The sequence below is a fragment of the Pseudorasbora parva genome, chromosome 20, assembly GCF_024679245.1.
Source record: "Pseudorasbora parva isolate DD20220531a chromosome 20, ASM2467924v1, whole genome shotgun sequence".
NCBI lineage: Eukaryota > Metazoa > Chordata > Actinopteri > Cypriniformes > Gobionidae > Pseudorasbora > Pseudorasbora parva.
The window spans coordinates 10,391,619-10,416,568 of NC_090191.1; the positions used below are offsets into that span (position 1 = coordinate 10,391,619).

The 24,950-nt window shown below is 42.0% G+C and overlaps 1 long non-coding RNA gene across 2 annotated transcripts; it reads right to left on the reverse strand.

Moving 5' to 3' along the window:
• Positions 1-19,406: 19,406 nt before the first annotated feature.
• Positions 19,407-20,235, reverse strand: LOC137049432 (uncharacterized). Of its 2 annotated transcripts, none has more exons than XR_010899592.1 (3): positions 20,025-20,235; positions 19,794-19,863; positions 19,407-19,727 (listed from the first exon to the last, which is right to left on the reverse strand). It is a non-coding gene; the product is annotated as an uncharacterized lncRNA (long non-coding RNA). The 2 variants fall into 2 exon arrangements; XR_010899593.1 differs by having other exon boundaries at positions 19,407-19,690; positions 20,025-20,233.
• Between the last annotated feature and the right edge of the window lie 4,715 nt (positions 20,236-24,950).

Sequence of the window (24,950 nt, forward strand, 5' to 3'; positions counted from 1 at the left end):
TCACTGATCAAGGCACGGCGTTTGTCACGTACGTTACGCAAACTGTATGGATTATTGGGCATTAAATCCATTCGAACAAGCGTCTATCACCCACAAACGGACGGCTTGGTCGAACGGTTTAATCCCATGCTTAAAACCATGATCCGTAAGTTCGTGCAGGAAGACGCCAAAAATTGGGATCGGTGGTTAGAACCCCTCTTATTTGCCGTGCGGGAGGTCCCACAAGCCTCCACGGCGTTTTCCCCCTTCGAGCTTCTCTACGGACGCCAGCCACGGGGGGTTCTGGACGTCCTGCGAGAAACTTGGGAGAAGGGACCTTCTTTGGCGAAGAACGAAATTCAATATGTGCTGGACTTGCGAACAAAACTCCACACACTGGGGCGGCTATCCAGGGAGAATTTGTTACAAGCCCAGGACCGCCAGAGCCGGTCCTATAACGGGTAAAAAACTACGCAAATTCACACCGGGAGAGAAAGTGCTCATATTACTCCCTACATCGAGCTCTAAATTAATGTCAAAGTGGCAGGGGCCATTTGAGGTCGCACGACAGGTCGGGGATCTCGATTATGAAGTGATACGATCCGATAGGAACGGGGCACGTCAAATATACCACCTCAATCTCCTTAAGAAATGGAATGAGGTGGAATCAGTGTTGTTGGCAACGGTGATCGGGGGAGAGGATGATCTCGGGACAGAGGCGAGCATCAAAGCACAATCGGTCGCGCTGGCCCCTGGGGGAGATCATCTCTCACCGTCCCAACTCACTGATTTATCAAAATTACAGGCGGAGTTCGCCGACGTGTTCTCGCCCCTACCGGGACGTACCAACTTAATTCAGCACCATATCGAGACCGAGCCGGGCGTGGTAGTTCGCAGCCGGGCGTGGTAGTTCGCAGCCGGCCGTATCGCTTGCCTGAACACAAGAAAAAGGTGGTTCAGGAGGAATTAGGGGCAATGCTCGATATGGGAGTAATAGAGGAGTCCAACAGTGACTGGGCAAGCCCGATAGTTTTGGTCCCTAAGACCGACGGCTCGGTCAGGTTCTGTGTGGACTATCGCAAGGTGAATGCAGTGTCGAAATTCGACGCTTATCCAATCCCGCGGGTTGACGAGTTGCTTGATCGGCTGGGCACGGCACGGTTTTATTCGACATTGGACTTAACAAAGGGCTATTGGCAGATCCCCTTGTCTCCATTGTCCAAAGAAAAGATAGCTTTCACCACGCTGTTTGTATTGCACCAATTTGTCACGCTTCCTTTCGATTTGTTCGGGGCACCCGCTACCTTCCAGCGCCTCATGGATAGGATTTTGCGGCCCCATGCCGCTGCTGGTATGCTGCTGCCTACCTAGATGATATCGTGATTTACAGTCACGATTGGCAGCGGCATATGCAGCATGTCAGGGCGGTCCTGAGGTCGCTGAGAGGAGCGGGGCTCACGGCCAATCCGAAAAAGTGTGCGATTGGGCGGGTGGAAGTAAGGTATCTGGGCTTCCACTTGGGTCATGGACAGGTGCGTCCCCAAATTGATAAGACTGCCGCGATTGCAACCTGTCCGAGACCCAAGACCAAAAAGGAGGTAAGGCAGTTCTTGGGGCTGGCGGGATATTATAGACGGTTTATACCAAATTATTCGGACCTCACCAGCCCTTTGACTGACCTTACTGGAAAGGGGCTACCAGATACGGTCCAGTGGACGGAGCCGTGCCAGCAGGCTTTCACCCAAGTTAAGGCTGCTCTATGTGGCGGGCCGCTTTTACACTCCCCTGAATTTTCTCTCCCTTTCTTGTTGCAGACTGACGCGTCGGACAGGGGGCTGGGCGCAGTCCTGGCCCAGGAGGTGGAGGGGGGAGAGCGGCCGGTGCTGTACATTAGCCGTAAGCTCTCAAAGAGAGAGGCTAAGTACAGCACCATCGAAAAAGAGTGCCTTGCCATCAGGTGGGCCGTTCTCACCCTCCGCTACTACCTTCTGGGGCGGGAGTTCACCCTCTGTTCGGACCACGCTCCTCTCCAATGGCTCCACCGCATGAAGGATACCAACGCGCGGATCACCCGTTGGTATCTAGCTCTTCAGCCTTTTAAGTTCAAGGTGGTCCACAGGCCGGGTGCTCCGATGGCTGTGGCCGACTTCCTGGACGGCTCCCCGGCCTGAGTCGGGCGGTGGGGGTATGTGGCAAGGGGGACATGGTTTAGCGAGCTCTGCAGCGGGAGAGAGAGCCGCAGGACGAGCGGTAAGTGAGTGGGTTGGACGCAGATTAATAACACCTGTATCTTGTTCCAGTAATGGGCGTGGAGAAAGGATAAAACGCCAGTGGAACCGGAAGCCTGGGAGAGAGAGACGGACTGTTGACGCGAGACACCAAGAGACTGAGTTATCCCGGAAGCCGGAAGTGCCGACCCGGAAGTGATCGTTGTGTTTATGAGAAATCACACCATTAAGTGTGCTGCTGTGTCTTTGAGAGTTGAAAATAAAATTAAGCGTCAACAGTCCAGCCCGTGTCCTCTTCCTTCCACACCCACGAACTTGTTACATATAGAAATTAAGATAAAAGCTCCACTCTTCTCCTGAAAAAGTCTGTTGGTTCCTCAGTGACAAATTTTATAGCATCAGACAACTAACTAAGCTAAACTTATTTAAAACAAACACTTGAAATAAAATCATAGTGATACAACTGCCTTAAAAGGAAAAAAACATCTTGGAAAATATAAAGTGTAATTTGATTGTTTAGTTTAACTCGTATCCATTAGAAACCACGGAGGGGCGGGGCTTATGAGCTATACTGGGACCAACCACCTGGGGCGATTGAGGCGCGGAGGCTTGGTGGAGACAGGTGATGGATCCATAGTAATGATGTAGTAGGAACTGTAAGAGCAATGCAGTTGAGAAGGAGGCAAGAATCGGCTCCAATGGCGGCAGAGAAAGGAAAGAGGGAGGGGTATGATCATCTGCGGAGGCCTCACTCTTGGGTCTGCGCCTATAGCAGAGGAGAAATTATAGAGGGGGGGCAGGACCGTTTGTGGAGGCAGCCTTACGCTTTGTGTCGGCACCTATAGCAGAGGAGAAATTGGGGGGGGGGGGCAGGACCGTTTGCGGAGGCAGCCTCACGCTTTGGCCCAATAGCAGAGGAGAAATGTATTATATAGCTTTTCTCGATTTAACAGAGAATAAAAGCCAGAAAGAACAGAAATATTGGAAGTGTGGAAAGAAGAACAGAAGAAGTTATACTTACTTGTGGGAGGAGGAACGGTAACAGTCACTTTCGAAGAGGCCGTGGAACTATTGCGAGCAGCCGCGGAACTAATGTCTGGGGCCGCGATAACGCCGGCCGAATTAAGGGGCGGATGTGAAAGCGTCGGCAACTGCGGCTGCCGGCTGAAACTGAAACGGACCGTATAGATCGTGCAGTTGTTTGTTTTGATGTTTGCATGTTGCTGCGAGAATGCTGAATGCTGCATGAGAGTGAGAGTTTTGGTGAAAAAACGCGAGCAGATTGTGAAGTTGCGCTTTTGAATTCCTCTGGGTGAAATGGAAAACCTGCGCTGAATAACGCTTGCCTGAGCGGGTGGGTGTTCTCAGCAGGAGGTACGAGGCTTAACGTTACTGCTGAAGAGGATGATGCTGATGATGATGAAGGCCTCGATGCATCACGATGAGGATCGACCGAGCCCCGTGATGATTCTAGATGGAGGAAGAGAGAGGTCTTCTTGAGCTCTGAGGTGTTATGTGGAGCGGAGAGAAAGGTGATCTGGCGATCAACAAGTGAAATGAGCAGTGAAGCCAGTCAAGCAGAGTTGGGCAGGCCAAATGCTTCAGGAACTAAAAAGGGGAAGAGGTAAGCTGCTGGTTTTATACCTTGGTATTAATTGAAAGATTAGATGGGCGTACTCCTCCCGAAATTACGTTTATTAACTTCACTCAAATGAAGCCCTTGGAAATTCTATTAATCAAAATTGTGTATAATATCAAGGACATTAATTGACAATTATAATTTTTTGGTCATAACTGTCCTGCACTTCCTCTCATATCTGTACATGCATACATCCACACTAGAAGGATGGTTAGACGAGATATGGATGATAAATGTGTCAGTATCTACTGTATCTATTAAAGATAGATGGTAAATCAATATCCATCTCCAGTAAATATCTGTATATTCTGTCTGTTACAATTAATCCCACCCATGGGGTAACTTGTACAGTGATGTTTGCACTCCCGTCACTTTCAGTGTAATTGTATGAAAACAGTTCTGGAAACAAGCTTCAAATATTCAATTGTAATAGACATGTGCATGTTGTCTTTGTAATAAGCTGTTTATAAAATGGTCAGTTCTGGTTCTTGATTTTGATTGGTTGAGCCATGTTCTAAGCAATAATAAAACCCCTGTAACCCACTGCTGACCCCATTGCATAAGTATCACTGCTCTGGTGTATGTTTATGTGTCTGTGTTGCTTGGCAAAGACTATGTTCCCAGCCAACATGTCCATGTGGGCCCCACATGGGGTTTAGCTGGGCTACATGGGCGTCATCTGGGCATGGGCTCAGGGTGGGCAGTTTGATGGGCTGAATGTGGACCCCATCTTGGATAAAGTTGTGGGGCCCAGTGAGGTTGCACATTATTGTTTATTTGAGGGTCCCATGTGGGCCACATTTGGGCTATATTTAGAATTGTAATGTTTTATTGTTTGCAGTTGGTTTTGTTTTTGTACAATTATGGGTAACAGCCTAACCCTAACAACTGATTACATTTATTGCATTTTAAGTATTGCATAAGTTTAAATATAACTTCTTAATTTTTCCATTTTATTTTAAAATTTTTTTTGTTGATTTGATATTTTTTGTAAATTAGTAAATGTAGTTCTTCCCACAAACCCAGCAGGGCTCCCTATGTGGGACCTAGATGGTTCACTAATGGGAAATGAGTACATGCGTTGAAAATGGGCAAGTCAGTGGTCTAATTCATTCACAGTCAAGACAAGTACAAACACAGTCAACTCCAAAGGTTGATTGGATAGAGAGCACACAAATATCACCCTTGAAATAATTTGTATTTTTATTTTGACACTTAAACACAATGTGATTTCAATCTAATCAAAATCTAAAAAGGCCAGCACAATTGCATTTCAAAAAGTGTGCACATTGAGGGAAATATTTCCATTCTCAAATGTTTAATTTTAAATAGATCTTCAATAAATGTTTATGTTGTCACAGAACAACTAGTTTCCACTGAGCAATGAGATCTGAGGAGCTTTATCCATCTCCTCACTCAGCTGTCTGTACTTTTTCCCTTTTTTATTTAGTGCTAATTTAAATAACAAATGCACAAACGATACCAAATATAGTAACACTTTAGAATACTGTTACAAATAATTTGTAATGCCTTTAGAAGGATTTGGTAATATTGAGTCATTAGCTGTGTCTCATTTCAGAAGGCTGCGTCCTCCGGAGGTCGCATTTGAAGGGTGCATACGTCATAAGGCCGTCTCATTTCAAAAAAGTGAGTAGGACTCTCCAAATGCGAATGCGTCCTTCTTTCACAGGAATTTGGAGTGTGCTGAGGTGCAGCCTTCACGTCTGGAAATAACCCACAATTCTTTGCGTCTCCGTTAACAACCGTCATATTTTAAAAATATATTATATCAAAAAATGGCACCACCGCCAGATAAACATGCGAGCGTAGGTGTGGTGTTTAAATTAAGTAGTTCAAGCTTTTTTTGTTCTTTAAGCTCTAGTACCTCAAACAGATAGTTGTGGTAAACAGGATTACAACTGTTTAGTGCATTTTAAACTTTTAGAACAGTACATTGCTGTCAAGACAAGAAACATTTCATGGTCATTTTCAAGTTATAAATAATTTTCATTCATATAACTGGCGTAATAGCGCAACGAGGCTGAGCTTGTTGGCATAGCAACGTGATACTTCCTGCCTGTGTCCTACGAAGGACGTCTCATTTAATTCTGATTGAGGACACTCCGTATACTGCATCCTACACAGGACGTGTCCTCCGGAGGACGCAGCCTTCGAAATTTAACGAAATGAGACACAGCTATTACACCAGGATCTCCACTTTATAATTAAAGGGATCCCCTGGTGTTGAGACTTGTATGGCTTAATATAACATAAATGATGTCTCTTACTGAATTATGTAGTAGAAAACCCATGAAAAATCTACGTTATTTAAAAAATCGATTTTATATTTGGACCATGGGCGACGCCATTTTGTTTGCGTTCTAGGTTGATGACGTAGAATGGTTGAACTCCTCAATCAGCTGGCGTTACCCCCAGCTATTTTTACCACAACGCAACTCGAAAATTGTTTCAGAGTTAAACAAAACCAATGAATTGCTTTGTAATTGTACTTAAAACACACTCAAACATACATGTGCACACAAACTCACCTACACAAGTCACACACAGATCGGCGGGCGGGTACACACACCTGACAGACTGCGTCGTCTCAATCGAGATGTTGGGCTGCTCAGTCTCCACGACAGGGGCTGAATCCGAAATCGACCCCCTATACCCTGAAATAGGGCATTATTTGAAGGGACGGCCATTTGTAGTGTTGTCCGACATCATAGTGGACATGTTCGAGTGCAGTCATTCAGTCTCACGTTGCACCGCGATAACGAGTGTACAGCCGTTTTACAACAGCTGTCCGACTTCACGCACCCAAACATACATGTGCACACAAACTCTCTCGCTCACACAGACTCACACACACCCCAACAGATCGGCGCGAACACACACACACCCCAACAGATCGGCGCGAACACACACACACCCCAACAGATCGGCGCGAACACACACACACACACACACACGCACTGCGTGCGCGCATACATAACCCTCAATCACTATTCCCTGTGTTGATATCATAGACTGTTGATATGCAGTAGATTAACTGTAATGCCTAATGTATCCAGCAGAGGGAAATATCTAGGTAGGATGATGGAATAAGGTAACGTGAGGAAGAGAGGCAGGATGTTTTGGTGATGATGCATGGAATTGGTTTGTGCATTAAAGTTTGAGCACAAGCTCAGTGAATTAACCTCAATCTTTAAACTTTCACTTTTAAGACACAAATTACTTTCGCTACTTTTGTTCACTAATACAACTTGAAGGAGTGAATGAAGACGATCGAGTGCGTGAAGTCGGACAGCTGTTGTGTGTAAAACGGCTGTACACTCGTTATTGCGGTGAGACTGAATGACTGCACTCGAACATGTCCCTATGGTGTCGGACAACACTACAAATGGCCGTCCCTTCAAATAATGCCCTATTTAAGGGTATAGGGGGTCGATTTCGGATTCAGCCCCAGTCGTGGAGACTGAGCAGCCCAACATCTTGATTGAGACGACGCAGTCTGTCAGGTGTGTGTGCCCGCCCGCCGATCTGTTTGTGACTTGTGTAGGTGAGTTTGTGTGCACATGTATGTTTGAGTGTGTTTTAAGTACAATTACAAAGCAATTCATTGGTTTTGTTTAACTCTGAAACAATTTTCGAGTTGCGTTGTGGTAAAAAATAGCTGGGGGTAACGCCAGCTGATTGAGGAGTTCAACCATTCTACGTCATCAACCTAGAACGCAAACAAAATGGCGCCGCCCATGGTCCAAATATAAAATCGATTTTTTAAATAATGTAGATCTTTCATGGGTTTTCTACTACATAATTCAGTAAGAGACATCATTTATGTTATATTAAGCCATACAAGTCTCAACACCAGGGGATCCCTTTAATTATATAAGGTCTCCCTCATCTATCACACCTGATTCAACTCACAAGCTCATTAGACTGAAAAACCTGAAATGGGTGTGTCAGATATAGGGAGACATACAACATTTGCAGGGCTGGTGATACTCCAAGACAGGTTTGTAACCATAATCATAACCATGTATTTTAAGACACATCTGCTTGTGATTCTTATTAAGTGGGGGTCTTTTTTTTTAGGGTTCTTTAGCTAACTGAAGTCTCTGAGATCCTGACACCTTCACTTCTGGAGACTCCAGGTAGGTTGCAGTTCTGGAAAATTGTGCTGCTGGAGACTAAAGGGTTTCTGATGGTTTCACACTTAATTCTTCACCTTAATTCTGAATTATTTTGCAGTTAAGGTGTGTTGTTTCTTCGCCATCTGTTTTTGTCTGACGTTGGGTACCAAAAGGATGCACAATGGTTAATTCATTCGTTTGGTCTTTTTCAAAGGGCTGTTGGGAGAGCGATGACAGAGGAGTGAGGAGCTGCACAGTTTTTCTTTTATTTGTTTGTGAAATACATTATTTTATTTTAGACTGTACTTTTGATACTTTTGTCTTATACTGTTGTAAATGTAGTCATTCCCTAGTGAAAAAAAAGTATACTAAGTATACTTGCGGCCAGACTCATTTTCAGAATATTTGAAGTGTGTTAATGACTAGTTAACTTGAAGTGTGCTATTTTGACACAACTAATTTTGTACTAAGTATATTTAAGTTGTAAATAAATTGTGTTAAAGCACAACTTTAAGTGTATTTAGTATACTTTTGTGTGCTAAATTGGAACAACTTTAAGTATACTTAGTACACTTTAAGTATAATGACTAATTACATGCTTTAGTGATATTAAATGTGCTTTATTTGTATTATAAGTATATTTTATTTGTGTTAAGTATATTTTATTTGTATTATAAGTATACTTTATTCGTGTTATAGTACACTTTATTTGTATTATAAGTACACTTTGTGTTATAGCATACTTTATTTGTGTTTTAATAAATTACAAATTAATTACCAGTATATTCAGAACACACAAGCAATGTACTATGAATATAATATATATTTTATTTACCTTGACTCATTCAAATGAATAAAAATATACACTTTGTAGTCCATAACAATACAATGTGTTATTACTTAGCTATACATTGTACAAAATACTTTGAATTACATAATGTCACACAATACAGTATTTTAAATGTGCTACATTACATTTTAATGAATTACTTACTGACTTACTTTCTCAATGTTGAATGCATTTGTTTTCAAGGACATTACAATAAATTAATCAAATCTAACACACATAACTAATGAAGAGACATTTCATTAAACAAGCCCAACGATTTTTATAAATGGTTTCACATGGTTTCAGCAAAGCTAAACAAAATGAACTTACTATGTTTTTCATTAAATTAACACTGGAAGATGTAGGAAAACATATCATTGAACTAATTCCACTGATCATCTCTATACATAAGTATAAATTACACATTATATTCAATTTTCTGGTGAGCTGCTCATTACACTTGCGTCTGATGACCGCTTACACAGGGACTGTCTCGTGAACACTCGTGAAGAACGCAATCTGTTAACAGAATATACAAGATAAGGGCAGGTGCATGTTCATTCAACTTTTTAATCACGTTTAGTGACATTACATAGGCCTATTACTTACCTCCAAACAGAAGGACTTTTCCCGGTGCTTTTCGGGATCGCGTAACGTTTGGCCATTTTATTCCAAAACAGTTTATCGTCACCATCAAGGTCAGGCAGCGATGTCACGTAGTTGAACTGGTCCGAAGAATGAGCAATGTACTTTCCGCTCTCAGTGTTTTATTAAATAAATAATGTAACGCAACATTGTATTTCACCTGCAAGGCTGCAAACCTCCCGCGAGTGAGCGTCATAAGGACGAGTACTGTCAGCAGCTCTGCCTCTGATTGGCTGCAGGCATTGAGCAACACAATCTGATTGGTCACAGATCAATGAAGAGACATTTGAATTCCGATAAGAAACAACTATTTAACTCATATTTTCTTGCGTTGTATTTTAAGTGTGCTGTTGGATTCTTCTTTGCCAGTGTAAACTTAATAAACATATTTACACTTAAATCACAACTAAAGTAGGGCTTATAGCATACACTGCATATTTAAAAATGGGCTTTTAGTCCATATAATAATTTATTTATATAATAATAATAATTTATTATCACTTATTTATTCATGCTTAAGCTTGAACAGTTAAGCATGAATAAATAACAAACAGTATTTATAACTTTTTATACAGCTTAATGATATTAATTATGTATTTTTAAAATATGCTTTTAATGCATTGTTAACAATGACAATTTTGAGCATAAGTTTAAAATATATAAAAAATATATTTTAAAGTAATGTTCAAATAAATACACTTTACAAAAGAAAACTGAACTTTCATTTAAAGTATATTTTTCTAAAATATATTTTTAGAAAATATACTAAAATACAATTATTTTAAAGTGTGTTAAAAGTTGTATTGTGAAATATGATGCTAATATATTTTTTTATATATTTAGAAATGGTAAATTTTTTGTAAGTATATTTCTAATATACTATCGGAAAAGAGAATATATTTGAAATACAATAAAGTATACTTTTTTTTCACTAGGGTTTTTCCAAATAAACCTTGCATAATAAACTAAAGCATGAACTACTGGTTTCTGTTCATTGAATACTTTTAACATTTTAGTGTAGTTAGTGGATTACATGTAATGTTTGTATTTAGGGGTTTACTATAAGATAACCCAAACAAAAAATATGGTAGCCCATCTATATTCCCATTGTGGCCCATAAGAGCCCGCCATGAACCAATATGGGCAGACCCATGTAGGCCTCAAACGGGTGCTACCTGGGTTACCCATATGGGCCCAGTATGAGCCCATCAAGAGACCGTCATCAACCCATTTAGGCACCATAAGGGTTCTGTATGTGGCCCACATTGGCCCCATTTATTAGAGCCCATATGGGACCCATGTTGGCCCCTATAATGAACACAAAAATGGGCCCCATTTAGAGCCCACTATGGACCCATCATGTGCCCCTGTGGGCTAACACACATAGGGCCCGTGTGGGGCCGATGGACAAAATTATACGGGCCCCACACGGGTTGCCTATGCAGGGCCCAAGTGACAGCCCATCAAAAACCCACATGGGGCCCACATGGCAATGTTGGCTGGGTTGTTTCTGTTTTTGAGGAACTACTTTGCTTGGTGGAGCACTAATCATTTTTTATTAATATCATTCATGATGTTTTATTTTATTAAATCTGGCTACTGTATGTATATGAAATAAATATTTGGAAAAACAATAAGCCTGGTGAAACCTTGGTTTACGGTACTTTTATAACAACTATATGTGTTTTAATATTTTCGTCATGCCTAACACATCTTAGCTGATATTTTATCTCTGTTAAAAATGTCTTGACACAGCTTACTGCTTTATTCATCAAAACACAAATATTTTTGTGTAATTAAGCCAACAACAAAAGCGTTAGGTTTTGCCCTGCTCTTCCCCTACAGCCAGTAGAAAGAAATAATCCAGGATTAAGCTCACTGGACATTATTTGTTTGGAATGATTGTGTTCATTGTTTCTCTCACCTGACTGGATGTTTCTGCAGGGCTGATGGTGACAACTGGTTTCTGGTCTTCTAAAGTCTGGTTCTGCTGTGTTGCAATAGGATACATACTGTATGTATCGCAGTTTTTTTTGTATTGCAGATAAATAATTGCTTCACTTCAAGCAATGCTTTGTAACATTCATTAATCATGACAGAATTATCACATACAACATACTACACATTAGAGAATCATTTGTAATAAAAATTCACAAGTATTTGATACACTGCCGATTTTCCAGATTTTCCCACTTACAAAGCATGTAGAGGTCTTTAATTTTATCATAGGTACACTTATACTGTGAGAGACAGAATCCAAAATCCAGAAAATCACATTGTATGATTTTTAAATTATTATTTAGCATTTTATTGTACAAACCTGATTCCAAAAAAGTTGTGAATAAAAAAATGAATGCAATCATTTACAAATCTCAAAAACTTATATTTTATTCACAATACAATATAAATATCAAATGTTGAAAGTGAGACATTTTGAAATGTCATGCCAAATATTGTCCCATTTTGGATTTCATGAGAGCTACACATTCCAAACAGTGTATGTGAGCGGAGTGGAGCGGCAAGAATTTTCGCTCCGCGCTCAAAGCATTTCATAATCACTCTGCTCCAGCTCCGCTCCGGGTTTATCACTTTCCGCTCCTCGCTCCCTCCCCGCTCCCTCCTCACTTAAACCTCGCTCCGTGTTCGCTCCATGGAAAAATGGTGCCTTATTAACGCTCCACAGATTCAAGGATGTGCAGATTCAAAGATGCATTCAGTGTAAAATAAATACACAATACTAGGTGGAAAACATCAACATTCTTTATTGGAACAGTAATATTAAGCTAATAAATAATAGTAAGCTAGTAAATTAGGCTATCAGTTGCTCACTTTTGAACAAATTTTAAATAAAACAAAATGCTGGATGAGGCTAAATTAGCCTACATCAATGAGCAAACGAAAAACATTAATTAAAAAATAATAAATCACCAAACTAAAATAAGTTAAATTTCCAACAGAAAAAAAAAAAAAAAAAAAAAAATGGACATCAGGCCAGCAATAGAAAACACCCTTTCTGCGCTGGCTGAGCCGCTGGGGATGCTAAATATTCGTCTTGCCATTTGTGAAAGTTGGGGCAGAATAATGGAGTTGTCCTTCCAGAAGCTAAGGATGTCAACATCGGGGTTCACTCTTGGCATTGCGAGGTATCGTTCGACTTCTCCTTTTACGTCTAGTGCTGCAGATGAATGTGTCGCAGTTGCGTATGATTGAAACATTGACTTGACTTTCTTTGCGCTTGTTGGCTCAGGGTCAGCGCCGACGAGGGAAGGGGCCGGGGGTGCTACTTTATTCATACTGCAGAGAAGTTGTGTTTGATGAACTAATAACTCCCGGATCTCAATCTGTTTGCCTTGAACCTATAACAAGAACAATACAATTACGTTATTGTACCCTTTACATTTTTTAAAATTATATTATTATTAAATTATAACATTATTATTATTATTATTATTATATTTTATGTTTCAAAATAATTAATGTATTGTACTATTTTTGTAATTTTTTTTTACCATTGTTACTTAACTTTTAGGCTACTATAATAAAACCATGGTTAATTTCCAAATGTGGCTTTAGTGAATTACTTGCCTTTTCATCTCTTGCAATCCACTCGTTCTTAAAGCGTGGGTCTAGCAATGCAGCCAGAATAACATGGGTGTCATCATAAAACCTTTTATAACGAGTCGAAAAGTTCTCAGCTAGAGTTTCTGCGAATGCAGCTATTTCCAGTGGACTGGAGACATTAGCCATCATTTTGCGTATTTCTGCAACTGCTGGCAGGATCATCCCCAGGTTTCCCAGTTCCTTTTGCAAACTATCTGTTATTTCGGCAAATGGTGTGAGTACTCTCACTAAGCCTTGAAGCATGAGAACATCATTGCATGAGATTTTCCCATCCTCTGTGATCGACGTCATCCTGTTTTGCCACAGCGCGTCCTTTTCAAATATTTTGAGCACCGACTCGATCATCCGCAACTGACTATTCCATCTGGTTGCGCATGCAGTTGTGGGACGAACACCTAATTTGTCAGTTTCCTCTGTGTTCAGTGTGCTTTTTCTGACTGTTTTTACTATTTTTCCAACCTTGCTGATTATAGAATTTACTGCACTATGCTTCGCAATCGCATCTTTAATAGCCAGTTGGAGTAAGTGAATCGGGCATCGCAGATGAAGATTTGTTTCTGTAACATAGTGCTCTACCATCATGTTTAACTGGATGGCCAGCTGGTCTGCATGAAGCTGCAGGAGTGCATCATCTGGAACATCACCCTCCTCAACAGCTGTCTCCCCGTCCCCGACATCTTGGTCCAGCAGATCCCCAAATTCATTGAAACCAGGCAAATTGAATGCTTTCACCATATTGCTGGCACTATCAGTAACCACTCTGATCACACCACGTTGTACATTCCAGCGTCTCAGAACCTCCTCATATTTTTCATAAATGTGCTTCGCTGTGTGGTGTCCCTGGATGTGTTCACAGCTCAGCAGAACAGTGTGGCCTTGAAAGTTTTCATCAATAAAACTGCCAACAATACCCAGAAAACTGTGACCCCGTCGGCTTGTCCAAATATCAATGGCCAATGAGAGTCCATTGCAGCGCTGTAGCAGAACGCGCAGCTTATTCTCCAACTCTAATAAAGCATGTGGCATGAGTGTGTCGCGGACCGTGCTGTAGCAAGGTGGGATGTAGCCAGGCTGTGCAGTGTTCGCAAAATAACGCATCCCTTCTCTTTCTCCTTTGGTGAGTGGCTCATAGTCCATGTAGACCATTTTAAAGAAGGCCTGGTCCAGTTCACTCTTCCTCTCTTGTGATATATTTACTTTTGTCGTTCGTTGTTGAAAGAAGCTTTTAAATCTACTGCTCTCTGCTTCTTTACATGTTTGCTGTTCTTCTTCCTCTACAAATACATTTAAATTGCACATATTATAACGCTAAAATTAATCAGTAAAAGCCACAACTTATTAACAAATTAATTAATTCAGTTGGTGTTGGTGGTTTAGGTTGTTAAAGTTTAATTCAATTTAATTCGGGACATTACAGGCGAGATAGCGATTGGATTATTAGATAGCGAATATTTAGAGACAATTCAGACACTGATAGGCTATGTATTACCAACCTTTAGATTTTCTTTCCAAATGTGAGTGGAACACCTTATCATGTTTCCTTGACACGTGCCTTTTAAGATTCCACAAGGAACCTTTTGTAGTTGTAATCACCTCCCCACACTGGCATTCTCCTTTGTCGTCTTTACCTTTTAAGATACATTTGTATTTTTGTTCACCTTCTTTAAGGTAGTATTTCAGAAAATCCATCTTTCTGTCAGTGGCGTTTAACCGTGCTTAACAACATGTGAATTTGTTCACGCTATAATGCATTTGCATTATGGGCGTTAACATGAGTTGTGCTCGTGATGGAGCGGTAGTGGAGCGCTCACGGAGCGCGTGAAAACTGTGACGCTCCGACTTTTAAAAAAAACGCTCCTAGCTCCAGGCAAAATCACGCCGCTCCACTCCTCGCTCCACTCCCACTCCGCTCCGCTCACATACCCTGATTCCAAAAAAGTTGGGACAGGTAGCAATATGAGGCCGGAAAAGTTAAATGTACATATAAGGAACAGCTAGAGGACCAATTTCCAACTTTATTAGGTCAATTGGCGAACTGATTGGGTATAAAAAGAGCCTCTCAGAGTGGCAGTGTCTCTCAGAAGTGGGCAGAGGATCACCAATTTCCCCAATGCTGTGGCGAAAAATAGTGGAGCAGTATCAGAAAGGAGTTTCTCAGAGAAAATTGCAAAGAGTTTGAAGTGATCATCATCTACAGTGCATAATATCCATAACATACTAGATGCCGTGATCTTCCGGCTCTTAGACGGCACTGCATCACATACAGGAATCCTACTGTAATTGAAATTACAACATGGGCTCAGGAATCCTTCCAGAAAATGAATCGCCATTGTCGGCTAAATATCTATAGGTCAAAAAAGAAGCCATATCTAAACATGATCAAGAAGCGCAGGCATTTCCTCTGGGCCAAGGCTCATTTAAAATGGACTGTGACAAAGTTGAAAACTGTTCTGTGGTCAAATGAATCAAAATTAGAAGTTATTTTTGGAAATCTATGATGGCATGTCATCCGGACTAAAGAGGAAAAGGACAACCCCAGTTGTTATTAGCGCTCAGTTCAAAAGCCTGCATCTCTGATGGTATGGGGTTGCATGAGCAGCTTACACATCTGGAAAGACACCATCAATGCTGAAAGGTATATCCAAGTTCTAGAACAACATATGCTTCAATCCAGAAGTCATCTTTCAGGGAAGACCTTGCATTTTCCTACATGACAATGCCAGACAACATATTGCATCAATCAACATCATGGCTGCGTAGAAGATGGATCCAGGTTCTGAAATGGCCAGCCTGCAGTCCAGGGGTCTCATTTATAAAACTTTGCGTAGATTTCATCCTAAAAGTGTATGTACGTACAAAAGCTAGATTTTGCGTATGCACAAAAAAAAATCTGATTTATAAAACCATGCGTACGCCAGAACCTGCGCAAAAATCCCTTTATAAAATCACAGCCAGCAGCAGATTGTGTGTACGTGCTTTTCCATCCCGTCTCCTCCCCGAAATCATCATATATGGAGCTTACAACGCCTAGTTTTACTATGCATGACCTTATCTGCATATCATTTGCATGCTTGTTAATTTTAAACACTTCAAATAAAATAAAATTCATGCCGTTTTACTGATAATGTCCCTGATTGAAAACTCGTTCTCTCCTTATTCTGCTACTGGCGTAATCCTTACATTACAGCATTACATACCTAGGTTCCGGAGGATTTATATGTTTCTAAAAAAAAATAGACTGATCGTTAACACCTTGACAAAATCACAGAATTAATTTGTGGGCTAAAATTTAAGACAAAAATGTTATAGTGAACACATGCTTCTTCATGACTGTTTTGTAATGTAATAGTAGGCTAGGACCGATGATGAGTAGCGATTGTGCTTCATGACTGTATTTGCAGACTGTAGTAAAGTTCGTTATTCAGGAAGGAAGAAGACAGGGGTCGGCTTTGACTAGGACTCGTTTTTTTATTCAGTCTTTCAAAATAAATCAAAAACACACTTTCAGTGTGGTATCTCAGGTTCTCCACGATATGGATCGCTCCGTTGTATATCACTCAGTCTCTGTATATCACTATTCCCCAGTAAGCACACGTGAAGCCCCAGTCCAACTCTCTCTCTCTCGACTCTCTCACGGCCGCGGCTTAAATGCGCTCTCTCCACGCCAATCACTGCAATCAGAAACAGGTGTTCGTCATCTGTGCTTGACCTACTTACCTGCCGCTCCGCTCTGTGCTCTCTCTCCCGCTGCAGACCTCGCAGAACCACGACCCCTTCGCCACATACCCCCACCGCCCGACTCAGGCCGGGGAGCCATCCGGCCTGCAGCCCTACAGGAGAGGAAGTCAGGCGCAGCCATCTGAACACCCGGTCTGTGGATCACCTTGAACTTAAAAGGCTGTAAAAAGCTAGATACCAACGGGTGATCCGCGCGTTGGAGCCACTGCAAGGGGGTGTGATCCGAACAGAGGGTGAACTCCCGCCCCAGGAGGTAGTATCGAAGAGTGAGGAAGGCCCACCTGATGGCCAAACACTCCTTCTCTATGGCACTGTACATCGTCTCTCTCTTAGAGAGCTTTCAACTGATGTACAGCACCGGCCGTTCCTCCACTGCGCCCAGCCCCCTGTCCGAGGTGTCAGTCTGCCGAGATAAAGGGAGAGAAAAGTTAGGAGCTTGTAGGAGCGGCCCACCACACAGAGCTGCCTTTAACTGAGTGAAAGCCTGCTGGCACTGCTCCGTCCACCGAACTGTATCTGGTTCTTCCTTTTTAGCTAGATCAGTCAGAGGGCTGGCGAGGTCCGAATAATTGGGTACAAACCTCCCATAATATCCCGCCAGCACCAGAAACTGTCTAACCTCCTTTTTGGTCTTGGGTCTTGGGCAGGCCGCAACCGCTGCGGTCTTGTTCATTTGGGGACGCACCTGCCCATGACCCAAGTGGAAGCCCAGATATCTTACTTCCACCCGCCCAATTGGACACTTCTTCGGGTTGGCTGTAAGCCCAGCCCTTCTCAGCGACCTGAGGACCGCTCGCAAATGCTGATAGATTGATGAAATCATCTAGATAGGCAGCGGCATATGCAGCATGCGGCCGAAGAATTCGATCCATCAGGCGCTGAAAAGTCGCCGGTGCCCCGAACAACCCGAAAGGAAGCGTAACGAATTGGTGCAATCCAAACGGCGTAGTAAAAGCGTTTTTTTCTTTGGTTACTGGAGACAAGGGGATCTGCGTGTCCAGTGTCGAATAAAAGCGAGCAGTACCTAGCCGATCAAGCAATTCGTCAATCCGTGGCAATCTATATGGTCGGCTGCGTACAACCACGCCCAGGTGTTGGATGAGGTCGGTCCGCCTCGGTAGGGGCGAAAACACGTCGGCGAAATCCGCCTGTAATTGTTTGAGGTCTATGAGCTGGGAGGGTGAGAGGTGATCTCCCGTGATTGTGTCGTGAGATTGTGTCTTTTGAACCGCCTCTGGTCCGAGATTATCCTCTCCACTCACTACCGTCGCCAGCATCACAGCCTCTAACTCAACCCATTTTTTTAATAAATTGAGGTAATATATCTGATGTGCCCCGTCCCTGTCGGACTGAATTACCTCATAGTTCTGATCCCCTACTCGTTGTGTGACCTCAAACGGTCCTTGCCACTTGGCGAGTAATTTGGAACTCGAGGTGGGGAGTAATAGAAGTACTTTCTCTCCCGGTGAAAATTGTCTTAATCTAGCCCCTTTGATGTACAACTGTCTTTGTTTGTCTTGGGCCTGATTAACCCTTTGACACGTACGATCCAACCCGTTTGATCATTCTGTGCTGGTCCCTGGTGCGTACGATCATACCGGTGCGATTAGAACGCTCAGTGATCAACTGCCGAATTCAAAATTTAAAATCTGCTTTAGCGCGCTGACTGGCGCTGAGCCAAAGACTGAGTGAGTGAAAGACTGACTTAGCTCGTTGTCTTTTAATGTTTATTTTAGGTTTCATACACTTCAAATTATATTACACAACCACAAAAATATCAGCAAACACTAAATATAGTTTGTAACTGATATCTTGCTGTTATATATTAGTATGCAGTGTTATAAATGACCCGATAACATTACCGATCAAATAACAATAATTTTCTACCCTTTGACATGAACGATCAGTCTAGGCTGTTCCCTTACATAATGTCACATATATCAGGAGAAGTGGGTGATCTTGTGTTATAAATCCAGCTAGCTTTGCCTCCCTGGCACTGTTGTAAACACATAATCGCGGCACAAATGCCCATAACATTAGCCTGCTATAACATTACAGATCAACTAACACAATCATTTACTACCATTTCATGTGTATGATCAGTCTAGGGCTGTTCCCTCATGTAATGTTGCATAATCGTGGGTGATCTTGTGTCGCAAATCCAGCTGACTGCCTCCCTGGTACTGTTGTAAACACATGACGGCGCCACACCCACAGCCCGTGATAAATTACAGAACATCTAACATATATAGTTTTAATAAGTACATAAACCATAAGGAGTTAACTTGCATCCATTTAAATTAAGTTAACAAGTTTGAAAATATTTTAATGAAAAATAATAAAATAAAACCTTTCCTGTAGCTCAAACAGTAGAGCATAGTGCTAGCAACGCCAAGGTCATGGGTTCGATTCCCAAGGAAAGCAAAAACTGACAAAAATGTAAAATGTGTACCTTAAAATGCAATGTAAGTCGCTTTGGATAAAAGCGTCTGCCAAATGCATAAATGTAAATGTAAAACATGCATTGCAAGCATTTTTTCCCGCAGAAGTTATGTCACTGTTACCTCACACTCGCGTTGGTACCCACTGCAGACACAATTTTAATACAATTTACCAGTTTTTAACTACTTCAGAGAAAATGGCAGACAATTTTTTCAAAAGAAGACAACTGACAAGTGAGGAAATAGAGGAGATTTTTTTTTAATTCTGATGAGGAGAATTTTGACAGTGAGGCAGAGAGTGACAGTGATGAAGACCTTCCCCCGAACCTTCAAGCTCGGGATTACTGGAGCACAGACCCCATGCTCTTGACACCATTTTTCGGGTCTTTGTTTTCACAGGACCGATTCCTTCTGCTCCTCCGCTGTCTTCACTGTTCAAACAATGCAACAGCAGTTTTAAATGACCCTCTGAAAAAAATCTGAAATATTTTTACTGCTCTCACCTCCTCCTTTCATCGCATTTTTGTGCCATACCGGGATCTGTGTGTTGATGAATCTCTGATGAAGTGGAAAGGCAGGCTGGCATTTTGTCAGTTCATTCCATCTAAACGGCACAGATTTGGGGTCAAGTTTTTTGTTTTGTGTGATGTGCTCACTGGTTATGTGCAGGACATGATCATTTACTCCGGATCTACCAGTGACATAAAACACAACCAAGGACTTGAGATTTCTGGGTCTGTTGTAATAACACTACTAGGACCTTACCTCAGAAAGGGTCATGTCCTTTATGTGGATAACTGGTACAGTAGTCCCACACTTTTCCAGAACCTCTTGTCTCTTGGCACTGGAGCTTGTGGGACTGTGCGTGCAAACCGCAAAGGGATGCCAACATTCACCTGTAGAATGACAAAGGGTGATGTGGAATTCAAGGAAAATGGATCACAGTTGGCAGTCAAATAGCATGATAAGAGAGATGTCCATGTCCTTACCACTGTCCAGCCAACTGGTATGGCAGCCACAGGGAAGCTGGATCACATCACTGGGCAAGCCAAGATGAAGCCAGTCTGTGTGATGGATTACAACAAAAAGATGAGAGCAGTTGACAAAGCGGACATGATGACTGGTTTTCTTGAATGCACCATAAAGTCTACCAAGTGGTACAAAAATATCTTCTTTCACCTACTTGACACAGTTTTACTGAACAGCCACATTGTCTACCGGCAAATTACTGGTAAGATATTTCTATAAATCAAAGAATATAAACAAGATTAAAAAATTGATCACATTTTCAATTAATGTAAACAAAAGTGTTATAAAGGGTATGCATGGATGTCACTTTCCTGAGTGAGTGGCAAAAGAGCTGCTGCGTGACTGGATTTAATAGGGGAACCGGTGTAAACAACGAGTAAACAAGTTTCAGTTTAAACTAAAGCTTAGACTTGATATAGTGGTGCTTAAAACTTACCAAAGATCCAGTGATCCATGGATATTGACAAGAACATTTCCTGGCATTTTTACATGCCTGATTTTGACACCAGTAAAATACATAAATCAAATTTGCCTGTGAATGCTTTAAATAAATACAATATACTAAGGGTGTAATGGTAAACAAAACTGACGGTTTGGTATGCACCTCGGTTCTGAAGTCACGGTTCGGTACAGCAGGGGAGAGAAAACTAAATATAAAATAGTTTTTTTTTTTTTTTAAACAGTGGTTTACTGAACAGATTGTGTCAGTCCATAAATTAATTTAATTATAACTAAAATATTTTAATTCAATTATAACTAAATAAAGAATTAATTCAATTGTTACAGTTTTTTTTAAATCTCTCTTCTAATACAGTTTTTATTATTTGCTAATAAGTTATACCACACTCATATAGGCATACATTATGCATGTTACTGGCCATTGTTTAAATCTACTAGCAATTCAAAATACATCTTTATGGCTGTACAAGATATTATTCAGCACCCTGATGAACATCGGAATGCCGGGTTGGCCTACGTTGTCGTCACGTTCTCTCCATCTGGATGAAGATAAGGAGCAGAGACTGCACAGCGAGTTGTGTTGACAGTGTTTAGTGATTTGGTGAAGAGAAAACTTCAGAATAATGTCACAGAGTTCATTCATGAAGTATTGTTTAGCCACAAAATTACTCTAATTCGCCTCTTTGAATTGGATTTCTCTATTTTAACCTTAATTACTACACTAATTGTAATATAAATATTAGAAGAAATATATAAAAATATTATAAGAAAAATATTTTAAGTGGTTATTTATTGATAATAATTATTGCACAAATAGTATTTAGTACCAAAAGATCTCCTCAAAATATTAAATAAATATAATTTAATGAGTATGAGTGTGACCAATTAGTATGGAATACCTGAGGGCTAAATACAAGAATAACATTAATGTTAACAATGTTGCATCTCTATCACTTTGCATAATAAAACGATCCTGTAAATATGGCTGACTTAATAATCAATACACACTAAACACTATGCTGTACTGTTTACCAAAACTTGCAGCAAACATCTATATAGTGAAACGGTTGTGTATCCGTTTAAGCCATTTAAATGCATTGGCACAGTGCTAGAAGTATTGAGCGCTCATGGGCCACGTGACCAGCGCGCACCGCAGGGAGAAGAGAGCATGCAACTCCTCTTTTCAACGCCTCTGGCTTTAACATTATGCCACAATAGCGCCAAAACGCTATTTATTGTTTGAATTTCATTAAAACACATTAAAAAAAATGTAAAGCTTAGCTTTGTTTAATATCAAAAGCAGGTTTGGCAATTTGGCGTGAGATTGAGTTGGGCGGAGTGAGAGCGTGACACAGAGCCTGAAAGCGTGAGTCTCACGCCAGATGCGTGAGAGTTGGCACCCTCTATAAACTAATGTACAATAATAAACAGATCACACTGTCACATACTATTCTATCCTCTTCCTTACGCCCTATCGATTTGTTCTACTGTGAGTATAGGAAAGGAAATCACCTCCCTGCAATTCAAGACGAACCTGATGAGAGGGCTGCTGGAGAACAGTATATTTATTGTTTTGTTTATAATACTATTTTGATTGTTGTTCATTGCAATTATATTTATAATTTGTTTTGTACTTTTATTAGAAAGTGTATATATGTATAATAGTCTAAACAAAAAAACATTTAGCTTAAATTGAGGAGATTTAAAAAAACATGAATGAAATGTGTACATTTTGTAATTTCTTTTTAAGAAATGACATACGTTTGAATTATGCTAAATTTATACAACACATTCTAACTAGCAAAGCAGAGAAAAGGTCATCATGTATGCATTTGACATCATGTCCTACATGCAAGCTAATAGTCAGTGAGGCGAGACCATATAGCTTTTCTCTGCTTTGCTAGTGAAATATGAAACTCAGTAACAATATAAACACTAAAACAAATAATATATTCATGTTACGTATCAAGTCAACTGAACCCTAATAACTTTACCGAATGCACGGAGCATATTTGCAAGGTGCAAAACGACAAACATGACATTTGAACGTCCACATTATTGAGTACTTTTCGTTTTACAAGATAATTTTTTTAATATCTTTATTCATATTTATTTCATGTTTGTAAATAATTATATGTGCTCCAAAATAGGAGGAAAAAAACTAAAATATACTCACCATTTGACACGCGGATGTTGTGAGGGAGATGCAAAATGCCGTGTGCAAGCGAAATTCAAAGCAGTGGGGAAAAAATAGCAACATAAACATGTCAACCATAGTGTGTACACGCTAAAAAATAATGTGAAAGGTTTAGAATTAAAAAATAAAGCAAAACATTCATAGAGCGCTCACCTGCACGCGGTCATCCACCACGAGCGCCATTGTGACTGCGTCACTGCAAAAACTCACGTGTCAAGGTTGATGTGTGTTACCATGGAAATTAGAACGCATGTCATTGCATAATAACGGTCGCAATAAAAAAACTCACGCCAGGCTGCCAGTCTTATTTTTAAGAAAGTACGTGCAAAAGGGTTAAACGCATTTTTTAGCATCTCATCCTGGGACTGTTCCAGGGGAAAGTCATCGCGCTCCGAAAACACTGGCGTTTCCGGAGCGCTCTGTTCCCCCGGATCAGTGCCCAGTGGTCTCGGTTCCGCCTCCCCCGCCTGCGCGACCGCCACCTTCCCTTTCTCTTTTTTCCCCCAAGAGGCATCCACACACAAATATCCCAATAATTTATTAAAACCTGGCCAATTTGTCCCCAAAATCAGTGGATGCCGGAGGTGCTGGTTAACGGCCACCTCAACTCTATGTTTTTGACCCCTGAATAGAAAATCCATCGGCACTAAAGGGTATTCTCTCACCTCCCCGTGCACACACCTCACCATAACCATGCGGCGCATATCCCATGCCCTGGGTTGAATCAGGCTTTGGTGTATGAAGGTCTGGTTACAACCTGAATCCACTAAAGCCTGATCAGTACCCCCCTTGATACTCACAGGTATTTGGTACAGGCCAGCCTGATCGGGGGCGGCGTGCGGCGCGTCGGGGACCCAGACCAGCGTCCCCACCTCCATCATCGGACACTGATTGATAAAGTCTCCGGGGTCCCCGCAGCGCCAGCACGCCGGCCCAGATTTCCCCGCGGCTCTAGCGGCTGGCAGTAAAGGTGTGTATTGGCGCGGAGAGAGCGGGTGCTGGCAGACAGGGATCCTGAGCTCCTCCCTCTCCTCTCGCTGACAGCTGGTACCCGGCGGCTTGTTCCGTCGGGGCTCCTGACCTCCATCGGGGAGCCGGCCGGGGCGTCAGCGCACTGCACGACCTAGGCATAGGGACAGGCTTAGAGGGTTGAGAGGAGGGGGAAGAAGAAGAGAGAGAGAGAGAGAAGCTGATGGTAGCGGTTCGCCGACCCCTCGGCACGCCATCATTTCGTCCTCCGCCAGCTGGATGGCCTGGTCTAGCAACGTCGGGCGGTGGCACTGGACCCACTGAGCAGTTTTCTCTGGCAACCTTGCCACAAATTGCTCCAGTGCCACCCGATCGGTGATTTCCTCGACGCCGCTCCCATCGGCCATCAACCACTTGCGACAGGAGTCCCGGAGCTGGTGTGCGAAGACGAAGGGCCAGGGCCGGCGCGTGCCTATAGGCGAACTAGGCAGCCGCCTAGGGCGACAGCTCAGCCAGGGCGGCAAGAGAGAGAGAGGGCGAGAGACCGAAAGCGAGAGAGAGAATTTTTTTAAAAAGGTATTTGTTAGTTTTACATTAGGTAGGTTACAATTATCGCACTTATACCAACAACATTTTTTTCCCACTCCATTAGTATACATTTAAATTAACTTTAAATTTAGAATAAAAATTCCCGCCCGGCCGCGCCCCCACCATTTTCACACCGCAAGCGTGAGCGGCGCGTGAGCAGCGCGTATTTTTTTCGGCGCCCATGTTGATCAATGAGTGCAATCACACCGGGAGCAGGAGCAGCGCGTGAGCGTCAAGCAGGAGCGTCGCGTGAGCAGCAGTGAAGCAGGGGTTTCGGCGGCGAGCCTATTTTTGCTGCGCTGCTGACGCTTCTGACGCTCAATTAAAGTGAAAGCACACGTTTAAAGGACAAAATAAATGTAATTTCACACAAAAAGTGCCTAAAATGCACACAGGAAGCACGTGTAGTGTATTTGAACAATAACTGGAGTATGTCAGAAAAGAAAACG